A 12,490-nucleotide genomic window follows, 5' to 3' on the forward strand; every position below is an offset into this window, starting at 1 on the left:
CAGCAATGTTTGGAGGTTGTGTAGAGATGCACAGTAGTTTTGGTCCTAGGAGTCATACTCTTTCTTGGTTTAAGTGAGATCTGAATAGATGGCTGGCTTGTGGGCTTTGATGTATATTGTCCATACCACATAACCACAACATGAATTCTAGACAAAGGGTTGTTTTTTTTGAGGTGGTGATAGGTACTGTATGTGCCTGCTTTTTGGTTCGTCTCACTTCTGCTTTTAAATAAAAACAAGTTGCCTCATTTTTACTGGCGGAGCTTCCTCTTCAGCTACTCTCAGTGAAATAGTAGGGACATGATGCTATATCCTTTTTTCTTTTTTTAATATTGGTCCCGTGCCAGGAACTGATTTTCTCATCCCTTTTAGAAGCAAAACAAGACTGTAGAGTGGGCTTAAGTGAAGTGCCCCCTCACCCTGAGAGTGTGGAGTATTAAGTGCCTTCATAGAAGGGGCCCATACCCATTAAAAGAACAATAAGATTGGTTGTCCCTCTTTCAATATATATTATATAAATGTATGAGGATAAGATAAATGCATCACTTTGTGGGGAATTAAAATGATGCATCTGTGCTTATCTGCCTGCCCGGGCTGTATAGTAGGACAGATGTAGACTTACAAAGAAATGGAGTACAGTATGGGAAAACTGAATCATTAGAATGGTCTTTTCTGCCCAATTAAATCCTAATTGCCCAATTTTATGATGCATTGCTCTTGGAGGTGCCTTTATCAGCTGTAAGGGAGCACCAAATTTCAAAGGGATCTTTTTTATGTGTGTCTTTTCCAGGAAATCAGCAACACATTGTGGCACCTTACAAGTTTTAAAAGGCATATTGTGACATAAGTTTTTTTCCTGGGCCAGAATCCACTGGAAGCATGGATGAAGTGGCCACCTACCTAAGTATATATGTACCCTGATTAGAGAGGCAGGAAAATGCTTGCCAGAAAGTGACACTGAAAGGAGTCGTAGTGCTGTGAAGAGGTCTCAGAACAACTCTCAACCCCCTTTACAAACTACAGTTCCCAGGATTCGTATAAAACTGCCATAAATGGATAGTGTGCAGGTGAGCAGTGTGCAAGCTGGTTTCTCATATAATGCCAGGGCTTTCTCCTCAGGAACTCAGTTCTGATACCTCTCTGGTGGGCGCCATTGCCATTATAAGAGAACAAGGGAGGAGTTAATGGTGAGTTCCAGTACCTCTTTTTGTAGAAAAATAGCACTGTACAAAGCCCTTTGCATATTGTACTGTATCACAGTATTAAAGCTGATGCTTCTGCCTTTTTCTTTAGTACGTGCAACTGCCCACTGTCCTAGGGAAGCCACTTTTAAGGTGTCTTCTAGCTTCCTGCACTCCTTGGTTGTGCAGACTTGACTGGAGACAGATGACGGGTGGCTTTTCAGACATCCAGCTTTTGTCAAGCAGCAGCAGTATTTCCTTCCTGTGCTTCCAACTTTTAGCAGAGATTTTTATTCCTGCCTTCAGGGGATTACAAGTCTTGCAGGCTTCTATTCAGTAGTTAAAATACACATCTAATGTGGGATGTATTCAAGCCCCACTGTGGTAGGGCAGTTCTAGCGTTAGGTCATATGAGGAACTGCCAATGTAAATGTACCTTTCTACTGGGATTGGTTATTAGCTAATCAAAAAAGCCTGTAATCATCCTGTTAACAGCCTGTAATTGTAACTCTGCATCCTTTCTAGTGCCTTAACATAAGAAGAAATAGCTGGATCTGGTCTCTTGGGGTGGAGGGGGGGAGGCTTATTAGAGGGGGAAGAATTACCTCATATTTGGCAGTTTCAGCAGCGAGAGCTTTTTATTTTATCTTAAACTTGCAGCTGGTGATGAGGGAAATTCACTGGTAGCTGGGCATCATCAAAGGCAGCGGAAGGTGGAGAGGCCAGAAAATGTAGCAGAAGATTTCCTCCTTTTAACTAAGGTTGCTGCTTACTGGACTTGAAAGTTGCTTGGGATGAGAAGGATTTGTTTGTACAGACTCTTTCCATATAGGTACCACCATAGAGATACTTAAAATCACAAGGGGGTGTGGAGAAGCAGGTGGGTGGTGGGATGAGGCTGTCCTGCCTGCCTAGGCAGGACATTAAGCTCGAGGTCCCCTTCACAGGGCACGTTTTTAGGTGCACACAACTACGACACCTACACGTAAGTTTGTTTTTGTCATGCAGGTAACACTCGTTGGGGAACTGTGACTAGTTTCATCTTTCAGTGTGGATACACCTGGTAGAGAGGGGACGTGGGTGGCTCTGTAGTCTAAACCACTGAGCCTCTTGGGCTTGCCGATCAGAAGGTCAGCGGTTCAAATCCCCGCAACAGGGTGAGCTCCCGTTGCTCTGTCCTAGCTCCTGCCAAACTAGCAGTTCAAAAGCACACCAGTGCAAGTAGATAAATAGGTACCACTGCAGGAGAGAAGTAAATGGTGTTTCCATGCGCTCTGGTTTCCATCACGGTGTCCCGTTGCGCCAGAAGCGATTTAGTCATGCTGGCCACATGACCCGGAAAGCTGTCGGTGGGCAAACACCGGCTCCCTCAACCTGAAAGTGAGATGAGCTCCGCAACTCCAGAGTCGCCTTTGACTGGACTTAACCGTCCAGGGGTCCTTTAGCTTTGTACCTACACCTGGTAGCAGAGCCAGGCTTGCCGTAATGTGCGAAATGTCCCTTTAATCTGCTTGAGTCTTGCAACTCTTGACCCACACTCCCTGCAGCTCCAGGGTGCGCTGGAGGTACTGATTGCAGTGTGTGTGTGTGTGTGTGCGCGCGCTGGCTGAGGTGGGTTGCTCAAGTTCTGCTTCTTATAGGAACCAGGAACTGCAGGGATGAAAACAGGATGCTGGGAATCTGCCTCTCTGGACCAAAGCATGATTTCCTTTGGATGTCTAAAAAACGTCTTTTAAAAAAATCTTGGAACTGCCTCTCGTGCTCAAGCATAGGATATAGGAACCTTCCTCCCACAGGTTCTGGCTGTGAACAAGTTGGAGTTGAGTCAGCTGTGCTGATTGAAACCCCCAGTAAACCCCACGCACAGAAACATCATGAGTCAGGCCCTTTAGAAAGGGACATTTCATGGGAAGCTAGTGATATATGCATGCTTACTTTCTGGCTTGTGGTGCATTTAATTTTGCAAACTTTTCTGTCAAACCATGAAGGTTATTTAGCAGCTTCTTCAGATTCTCAGTCCTTGAACTTTTGCCATGGAATACTGTTTTCCTAGAGTAATATGTCGTATTAGATTCTTTTGCTTCAGAGAGAGATTTTTCTATCCCTATTTGGTTATGATGGTGTTGTGGACATTGCAAAGTTCACTACGCATCAGCTGTGACTTGCATAATACTAATCTGACTTTTTGTTCATAGCTGTTTGGTCAAAAGCTTGCAAGGAGTGTTAATTCTTAATCAGGTTCTGGCCTGAAAGGCAAGAAACTGTATTGTATTCCTGAAGAAGCCCTTTGAATAGAGCAGGGTCAAATATACTGATCACTGGGCATTATGCCTCAACTCCATAAATATGTGGCAGGGTCTACAATATTTGTCAGCTGCATCCACTGTCATAAATACACTGCAAAGGTAATCTGTAATATTTAATATCCAAAGTATTTTTGTTTTTGATGTGGGAAGATGGAAAATAACTCTTGTGTCAGGTCTTTTGCATCATAGAGTTGGAAGGGACCCCAAAGGGTCATAGAGTCCAACTGCTGCCATGCAGGATTCACAGATAAAGAATCCCTGACAGATGGCCACCCAACCTCTGCTTACAAACCTCCAGTGAAAGAGAGTCCACTACTTTCTAAAGTAGGCCGTTCCACTGTCAGACATCTTTTACTGTCAGAAAGTTCTTCCTAATGTTTAGTTGGAATTTCCTTTCTTGTAATTTTAATCCAGTGGTTTGGGTCCTACCCTCTGGACCACCATTCCTCATAAGGCTTGGTTTCCAGATGCTTTATCATGAGTCCCATCCCACCATGTTTCAGCAATGTCTATTACAGTGGTACTTTTAGTTATGAACTTAATTTGTTCCAGAGGTCTGTTCTTAAACTGAAACTGTTCTTAACTAGAGGTGTGCTTTCGCTAATGGGGCCTCTTGCTGCCACTGCGCCACCGGCACACAATTTCAGTTCTCATCCTGGGGCAAAGTTCTCAACTCGAGGTAACTCTTCCAGGTTAGCTGAAGCGTTTGTAACCTGAGGCGTTTGTAACTCAAGGTACCACTGTATATCATATTTGCCATTCCCAAGTTTATATTTTTTGTTTCCCATGCTCTGTGCATTAGTATAGAGACAGTTGAAACCGTGAGTCATTCCCTCCAGCTACTTCCTTATTGGTTTTTTGCTGCCTGATAACAGGTTTCTGTTCCGCTGCCCCAGTTTCCTGTACACCAGCACTTGATGTCCCTCTGTCCTCTGAAATATTATCTCCCTCCCTCTCACAATTCAGTTTAAAGCTCTCCTAGCAAGCACATTCTTGCCAGCTCCTGAATTGGAGATCTGTTGTGGCAGTGTTTCTCCAATTTGTCTCCCTAGCTATTGTTGGACTACAATTTCCATCATCCCTAGCTATCAAGGCCAGTGGTCAGGGATGATGGAATCTGTAGTCTAACAACAGCTGGAGACCCAATTTTGAGAAACATTGTTAGGGGAAGTAGATCTACAATCTTTAAGTGAAAGTAAACTTAAAACAACTTTAAGTAAACTAAAACAACTTTAATCCAGGATACTGTTCTAAACAACTCACAGATCTTTCATACCACCACATTGCTTCTCCAAAATACTTCCCCAAAGTGAGTGTTGCCAAGCTAACTATGCAATTATGCAATGGCTGGCTATATTTGGGTGGGGCTGGGGATGAGTAGTAGTCATTCACTGCCTTCTGCAATGTGTTAAACTGGGATTTCCCTGCCAGTTATCTGGCTATGTGTAGAGCCTGGAGAGAGGGAAAGTGATAGACATGACAAACTTATATGCTCTGGCTCCTTTTCCTGTTGTAATTTCACAGACTTCTTCAAATGTTGCTTTCTGCTCTGTGCATCTTTCTGTGAACATTTGGCTCTGGTGCATTTTTTTATGTTGACCTTTCTAGTCTCTTGAGTGGTTTGCAGTTGTGACTGCATAATTAAAGAGCAGATTGATTAATATATATATTAAATTTTCACATGATCTTAGCTATATGTTTTCCAGCTGGTAACATATAACATAGCTTTTGGTCTTTTCTGTAGAGTCAGGTGATTCATAAAAGTAGAATCAACAGGACTGCCAAGCTTCAAGAAAGGTGTGCTATACCTGCAGGACCTTACCTGTAGTGGTGGCGATACTGTATCGGATGCTTGTGTTCTCATCAAATTTGAGGCTTGCACGAGGCATTTTATTATGTCGCTTTGGATCAGCTATGTTTTCTGTCCAATATTTGTCAACTGTTTGAGTGCAAGTTCAGCATCCACAGAGTGCAATACTGATTCATTCTATGTTCATGCTGAGAATATGCAAAGCCGTAAAGTGACTGGAGCAAAACACTAGCTGAGGGATAGTTAAAAAGTGATTTGAGATACCTTTTGGTTATGGAAATGCAAATGATCATTTAACTAGTAGCCTGCTAGCATTCTTTTCTCAGACGTGTTCTTTTCAGGAATGGCAATCTTGGAAATAATTCTGTTGACTTTTAAGGCGGGGTGGAAATCTGTTCAGTAAAATCTCTGGGCAGGGGCAGTTTCCATTGTGTCGGTAGCGTGGGGAGAACGTCTCTTTTGTGCAAACCCTTCTTCTCACCCTGCAAAACAACTGTAAGGATGTGCCAGCGAGCGCAAGCAGCATAGCTTCAAACTGGAATCAGTCTGTGCTCCTTCTCCTCTTCTCTTTCCCTGCCAAGTCCAGTAAGGAGTAAAGTTCCCAGCAGCGAACAAAGGCGGCAGAACCAAACTTGTTTCTACAGCCTTGGGTGTGACTTCCTGGAAATCCCCTGCATGTTCCATCAGGTCAGGCCAAACAGCGGAACAGGTTAAAGGGCTGCTGGTTGTCCTTCCTGTGAACCTGGATGTGGCTGGATCTTTGCATGAAACAGAATGAGGTGCAAATGAGGTGGCGGCGTCTTGAGGTGGTAAGACAAACCGTATTACTTAGTCTGCAAGTGGGGGAGGCCATGTTTAATGTTCCCCACAACTCCCTCTTTTTCTACCCACAGGGTTATTTTTACCTAAGGCAGACTTCAAAAAATGTCCTCCTGCAGTCTGAAATGATACAGATCACTTGACCACATCATCATTTCAGACTGCAGGTAGGGAAACCACGCTTTTGTTATGTATATATATTTAAAACAAAACTTAACAAAAGCAAGTGGTGCTGCTTTTCTTATAGCACTGAGGTTTGTTTTTTTTAAAAAAGGAAACACCTTTTCTAAATAAATAATACTTTCTACCTGGAGTCTGAAGTGGTGTAATCTACTTGACATTCTGCTACATCATTTGGCTGGGCTAGTGGAGCATCCCTGTGCCTCATTGGCATAGACGTTCTCTGTCGCTGCAGAGAGCAGTACCAGTGGAAGCTGCATTGAAGCAGATTTCTTCTAAGCATTCTAACAAGAGCTTTTTGACAGTGGAAGAGCCTGCTGTGGGAGGTAGTGGCCTCCCCTTTGCAGGAGCTATTTCAGCAGATGTCTATTAGGCATGCTGTAGTTGCAGCCTACATGGAGCAAGGGGATTGGAACAGATGACCCTCCAGGGTCCATTCCAACTCTTTGATTCATTTAATCAGAGAGTCTTGGAGATAAGCGCTCTGTGTTAAGCTTGATAACCTGTAGCTTCTCAGTTAAAATAATGCGTTCAAACTTTGACAGAGTCTAGTGAAACATATATCCAGTATGTTGAGTTAGCTGGTGCAAAAGAGCAGAAGTGACTCTCCTAAGATCTCAAGTATTACTTATACTGTGGGAGTTTAATTGGTACTTCTATAGTTTGGTAACTGGCTATGTCAGATTTCCTCCTATAGTGAAACAGGAAACTGCCTATCTATTTTTAAAGCCTTGCTGGGGGCATTTTCAGGGCCCAAGATAGATCATCTTTGATGTTAAAAACTGCTCTGGTTATCTGTCTTGAAGGCACCAGTGCTTTTAAATTTTTATTTTAAGACCCGGTGTTTTTGAACTGAAGTGTGTGGCAAAGCCTCTTTTACAGCAAATACAGGTGCATCCTGTTCATAGCATCTTTGGCTACCTTTCTACCCTGGTGTGGTGGACACACTTCTTTGGTTCTTTTTTATGCCTGTTAATTGCATGGAGCAACAAACCAATTATATATGCAGTGTGATGAATAGGACTAGTATGGCCTTCTGCGGGTGGAAGTGACGGGAAGGTGGGGGGCTGGGGGTGGAAGCTGTACCAAAATCTGTACAGCTTGTTCACTTCAGCACTTCTAATGAATCATCTGTCCCTTTCTCCGCCACGTCTGAGCAAGCTGTCACAATGAAAGCTGTTACCAGCAAAACCGACTCTGCTTTCTTACTTTGCTTTCTTGGGTTGTGTTCCTTGGCGGCAGCAGATGATTAAAACTTAATCCCAGAGACCTCAGCTCCTGTTTCCTGGGGAATTGCAGGAGGAAGGGAGAAGGGAGACTTGAAATAACTTTTTTTGCCCCCTCTCTCTTGCAAATCAGTTTTAGTGTTGGGATAGCTACTAGGTGACAGTTCATGGACTGCTCCCACCACTGCTGCGACCTAGAAAGTTTGGGGAGTGGGGGAAGCCTAAGGCTTGAGACCTTCCTATTACATGCAGGAAGTTTCATGTTTTTAAACAGCAAGTTAGGATTTCCTTTCAGTTTGTGGGTGCTAGATGAGCCAGCAGCCTGTGTGGTTCCTGCATGCTAAGCTGTTGGGCAAAACTGTGCTACATATGGTGTTAAGAAGTATGTGAAATATTGTGGTGGGGTGGGGCGGGGCAGGGAACAAAGAGAATTAATGAAAGCAGGAGAGCTGGGGATAGGAGGAATTGCAGATTCATTTTCCTTTGCCTTAATCACAATTTAAGACACATGGCTTTTGATGTATCCATCAAAATTTTGCACGGAATTTTTGATGCAGCCTGAATAAAGCCATAATGACCAGCTTATTTTTAAAATAGTTTTATACATTTAAGGGAGTCTTGTCCTCTTGTTGTTGTTTAGTCGTTTAGTCGTGTCCGACTCTTCGCGACCCCATGGACCAGAGCACGCCAGGCACTCCTGTCTTCCACTGCCTCCCGCAGTTTGGTCAAACTCATGCTGGTAGCTTCTTTCATGCTGTCCTCTTATTTTTCATTTAAAGTAGCACCCCCCCTTCCCTACTAACTGGTGCCCTTAAAAGTAATTTGTGGTTTGAGTATCATATACGTATTGGTAAATGGATGCTAGAAATACATTGCATTCAGATATCACCATACACCATGGCATGTTTGCATGTATTATATTTAAAAAAAAATCCCCATCTCCTCTCTTGAGTGATGCTTAGAGATTTTCCTGAACTTCCTCTTCCTTGCTTCTAAATAGGCCATTGTCTTGTTATCTTTTCCTATTTCTACATTGGAAGAAAGTCCCACTAGCGCACCGGAAATTCTTAATTTTTGAGGGCCTTTATGGTGATCATATTAACTATTTACTTGTATAATTAGTCCTGTTCAGTTGCATAACTGTCCATTTACTCAGCCATATGGAAACTTCTTGCTACTCGGCTGCGTATTACAGGAAATAAAGACATTTTCGGTCCGTTTCTTGCAAGAGAGGGGAGGCGGGAGAGGAAGGAAGGGTAATTTTCCTGTGTTCCAGTCAAGGCTTCTGCTTCTGAAATGTATTTTGCCAGTTCTTTTGATGGATGCCCTAAAGGTTACAAAATAAAACTAGTCTGCCAAGTGCTTTCCTCATTAAGCTTATTAGGGCCGCTTTTGTACCATGGAGCTAAGGATGAATGGCATAGCCCACACGATGTCCTCCAGATGTTCAGGACCAGAACTGCCAACTGATCATTGGACATACAGGCTGGGGCTGATGGGTGTTGGAATGCACGACAGCCAGGGGCCACAGATTCCCCAACACTGCTTTGCAAACTTCACTGGAGGTGCTTCCCATTGAACTCAATGTGACTTCCTTCTGAAGAGGCACGCATTGGCTATCTCTGGTATAGTTGGAGATGAACCTCATACAGGACTATATTAAATTTGGTTCTCTTAATGTTCCAAAGCTGGAAATCCCAAAATACACCTTATCCTAAAAGGTAACAATGCTAACATGGCTTTTCATATTGGGTTGGCTTGCATGCCCTGTTTGATCCTAACAGCAGCAGCAGCAACAACAACAACAACAACAACAATAACAACAACAGTAACAACAATCCATCTCAGGCAGCCATAGTTTGGAAATCTGGGAATGTTCTATGGGATGGTGGGATGCTTGTTCCCTCTCTTGGTTTGAATGGCAACCACCTCAGCTATGTCCAACTCAACTTTGGTCATTGCAACTGTGGTAGAAAAATTAAAGCAAGGTATTTCAGTAATCAAAACAGTTTCTGCTAATAATTAGAGCATTGATCTCTATTCTGATTCTTCATGGGCCAGAACTGTTGTTGCTGCAGCTCTGTTACTCAAGGTTAACAAGGTATAGGAGAGGTAAACACAAGGAGGCATCTTCAGTTATTTGGGATGCGGAATCAGTGGTTTCTTTTTCACTCGGCCCTTATCTATTTATTTTACTAGGAATCTGAAAGTTTACTTGCTGGGAATCTACTATATACCAGAATTCTGGCATACTACTTGGATTCATTCTACCAGTTGATGGAGGACGATAGGTGGGTTGGAATTTTTAGGGGAGACTTAGTTGGAGGGGGAGCTATCTGTTGATTTTTTGCTTATCATCGCTCACCTGGTAACATTTCCATATTGCTAGGGGTCTTCTTGGAAGCTTAGCTGTGGGAAAAACCATTTAGAGAGCCTTTTCAGCAGATGAAATAAGTACGCTATGCAGGCACTGGTTCTTACTTGCATCTAACCCTGCCCACCACTTGTGTTACCCAGTTCCATCATGCACTTTCTTAGGTTTGGGGCATGCTTGGTTTGTGCCTGTCTCTGCACAGACAGTTTTATTGATCAGTCTGAATGGCCTGCTTGAAAATAGTGTTTCACCCCTCCTACTTTGTAGGTTTTTGACTAGAGAGAGAATGTGACCATAGATAGTGGTGTCTGAGCTGCACAGCACGCCTGCCACTTCCAGTTAGTTTCGCAGTAATCACAAGAGATTACTGCATACCGGTATATTGTTTGAGTATGTTTAAAAGCACAGCCTCTTTCAGAATCTTCTTGAATAACACATTTTACACTAAGGGAGGAAAATATATGAAACTTTTTTTTTTGGAAGGCTGTAAAGCAGAAGGGCTGAAACTATGATTCAGAAGAGAAGGTCTCCAGCAAGAAGCAAAAGGTGGCTAAGGCAGGGATCCTATGGACACTTACTTGTGAGGAAACCCATTGAACGAATCGGTTGATTCCATTGGGTGACAACAAAGTTCTAATATTATGAGAGAGGGAGAAGAAAATCTCTCTACAACATGAGTCATTTTATAAGCTTCCCATCATATCCCCACATAGTCGTCTTTTCTCTCCCCCCCCCCCCCGCCCTCAAAACAAATGCTTTTAGCATTTGGGAACAATGTGGAAAAATGTGGTGGTGTTGATGATAATGCCTCTGTACTTCCCGAACAACCTGGGAACAATTCAGGAAGAGGTGATGGTAATGACTATGACTCTGGGTTTCCCCGCAACAGCTTTCGACCAATACCTGCTGTATGTCATGCTGCTGAAACAGGAAAGAGTTGCCTTATCCTTTCCCTCATATTCACCTGAGACCCTTCTCAGTATCTGTCTGCTCCAGATTGTAATTCTTTTTCCATGTGTGGTAGGAAGAGTTGCCTCTGGAGCTACCCTTGATTTTTCTTTGAAAGCAATGTTCTGGCTCATCCAGTGTGGTGTAGTGGTTAAGAGCAGTGGACTCGTAATCTGGTGAACTAGGTTCGATTCCCCGTCCTCCACATGCAGCTGCTGGCTGACCTTGGGCCAGTCACACTTCTCTGAAGTCTCTCAGCCCCACTCACCTCACAGAGTGTTTGTTGTGGGGGAGGAAGGGAAAGAAGATTGTTAGCTGTTTTGAGACAACTTAGGGCAGTGATAAAGCGAGATATCAAATCCAAACTCTTCTCTTCTTCTTCATCATCCCCTTACAGAAGCTCCTGATGGATGCAAGTAAAGTTGTTTAATAGCCTTCTCAACATGTTTAGGTCTATGAAAAACTTAGCAGGTAGAATGGAACAAGAAATCAACTTCTGACAGCGGTAAAGGTAAACGGTAAAGGACCCCTGGATGGTTAAGTCCAGTTAAAGGCGACTGTGGGGTTGTGGCGCTCACCTCGCTTTCAGGCTGAGGGAGCCAGCAGGGTCCCCTGCCTAGTGTTGAGAGTACATAACTATAACTACCATCTGATGTCAAAGAGGAACTAAATTATATCTTCCAGAGCAGTGTTTGGCTAGCATAGACCGTTTAATGTATATTACCTTCACTAGGAATAGAATACCTCATTGTTTGTTGTTACTAGAGTGTATCCTATGACTTTGCATGCAGTTTCTTTGACATGCTTGAATTAACTAACCATAAAATTGTACTCAGAAGAGCCAACCAGTTTATCAAAGGGAAAATTTGTATCACAGTGACACTCAGGCCAGGGGTAATGGCTTGATTAACAGGTCAAAGTCTACTGTACCTTCATAACATAAAATCATAGAATCGTAGAGCTGGAAGGGACCACATGGGTCATCTAGTCCAGGAATCTTTTGCCCAATGTGGGGCTTGAACCCACGGCCCTGGGGTTAAAAGTCTCATGCTCTACCAACTGAGCTATCGCAGTGGTCATTGTGATTACTTTGCATGTCTCTCTTGTGCATGTTCAGCTCATTAAATCACTCATTAAGTAGAGGGTGAGGTTGAACTTGGTAACAACCCCTTTTCCCTTTTTATTTCTTACTCACAACTGGAATGAGAAGAAAAGGAAGTAAGCTCCTTTTTCTGGATATGCCCCGTGAGATGTCAGAAAGCACCTAGTGTTTACTGTCTTTCTGGACAGGTGCTCAGATTTTTATCAGGTTCTATACCTTGAAGGAAAATGAAGAAGAGGAAGTGGTTAGCAATTGACTTTGCAGAAGGGCATTCCAAATTGGAAGGAAAACACGGCACTAGCAAGTATGCCTGTTAGCATGAGTTACGGTAAGTGAATGGGAAAGGCAATTGACACACTTAAGTTTAGGTTTCTCAAGAGAGAGAAACTGCAGTACTTTGTATGAAATCTGTCCCAGAAATGCGAAAAAGAAAAGGCTGGGGATGCTGCAGCAAAAATAGCATCTGACACTGTGTGGGGTAGTTTCATTCTTGAAATCACCTTCATGGGGAAGCAAGTTCTTTTCAGTAATATGGCCTCCCCCC

At 43.2% G+C, this 12,490-nt stretch overlaps 1 protein-coding gene and 1 long non-coding RNA gene across 10 annotated transcripts in view; one reads left to right on the top strand and one right to left on the bottom strand.

Moving 5' to 3' along the window:
- Nucleotides 1–12,490, bottom strand: part of LOC310671339 — a 316,331-nt gene that overhangs the window by 186,821 nt on the left and 117,020 nt on the right. The gene's annotated exons all lie outside the window — the stretch shown is intronic.
- ARHGAP26 (Rho GTPase activating protein 26) overlaps nucleotides 1–12,490 on the top strand; it is a 192,702-nt gene that overhangs the window by 11,819 nt on the left and 168,393 nt on the right. Inside the window, exon 1 of one of the 9 annotated variants that reach the window (XM_083427075.1) lies at nucleotides 6,045–6,106. The exons of the other annotated variants lie outside the window; for them this stretch is intronic. The gene's annotated coding sequence lies outside the window, so the exon portion shown is untranslated. Of the gene's footprint in view, nucleotides 1–6,044; nucleotides 6,107–12,490 lie in introns of those variants that run through there. 9 annotated transcript variants of the gene reach the window in all.

Source organism: Podarcis tiliguerta, assembly GCF_965153285.1.
Source record: "Podarcis tiliguerta genome assembly, chromosome: 2".
In the NCBI taxonomy this organism is placed as follows: Eukaryota; Metazoa; Chordata; class Lepidosauria; order Squamata; family Lacertidae; genus Podarcis; species Podarcis tiliguerta.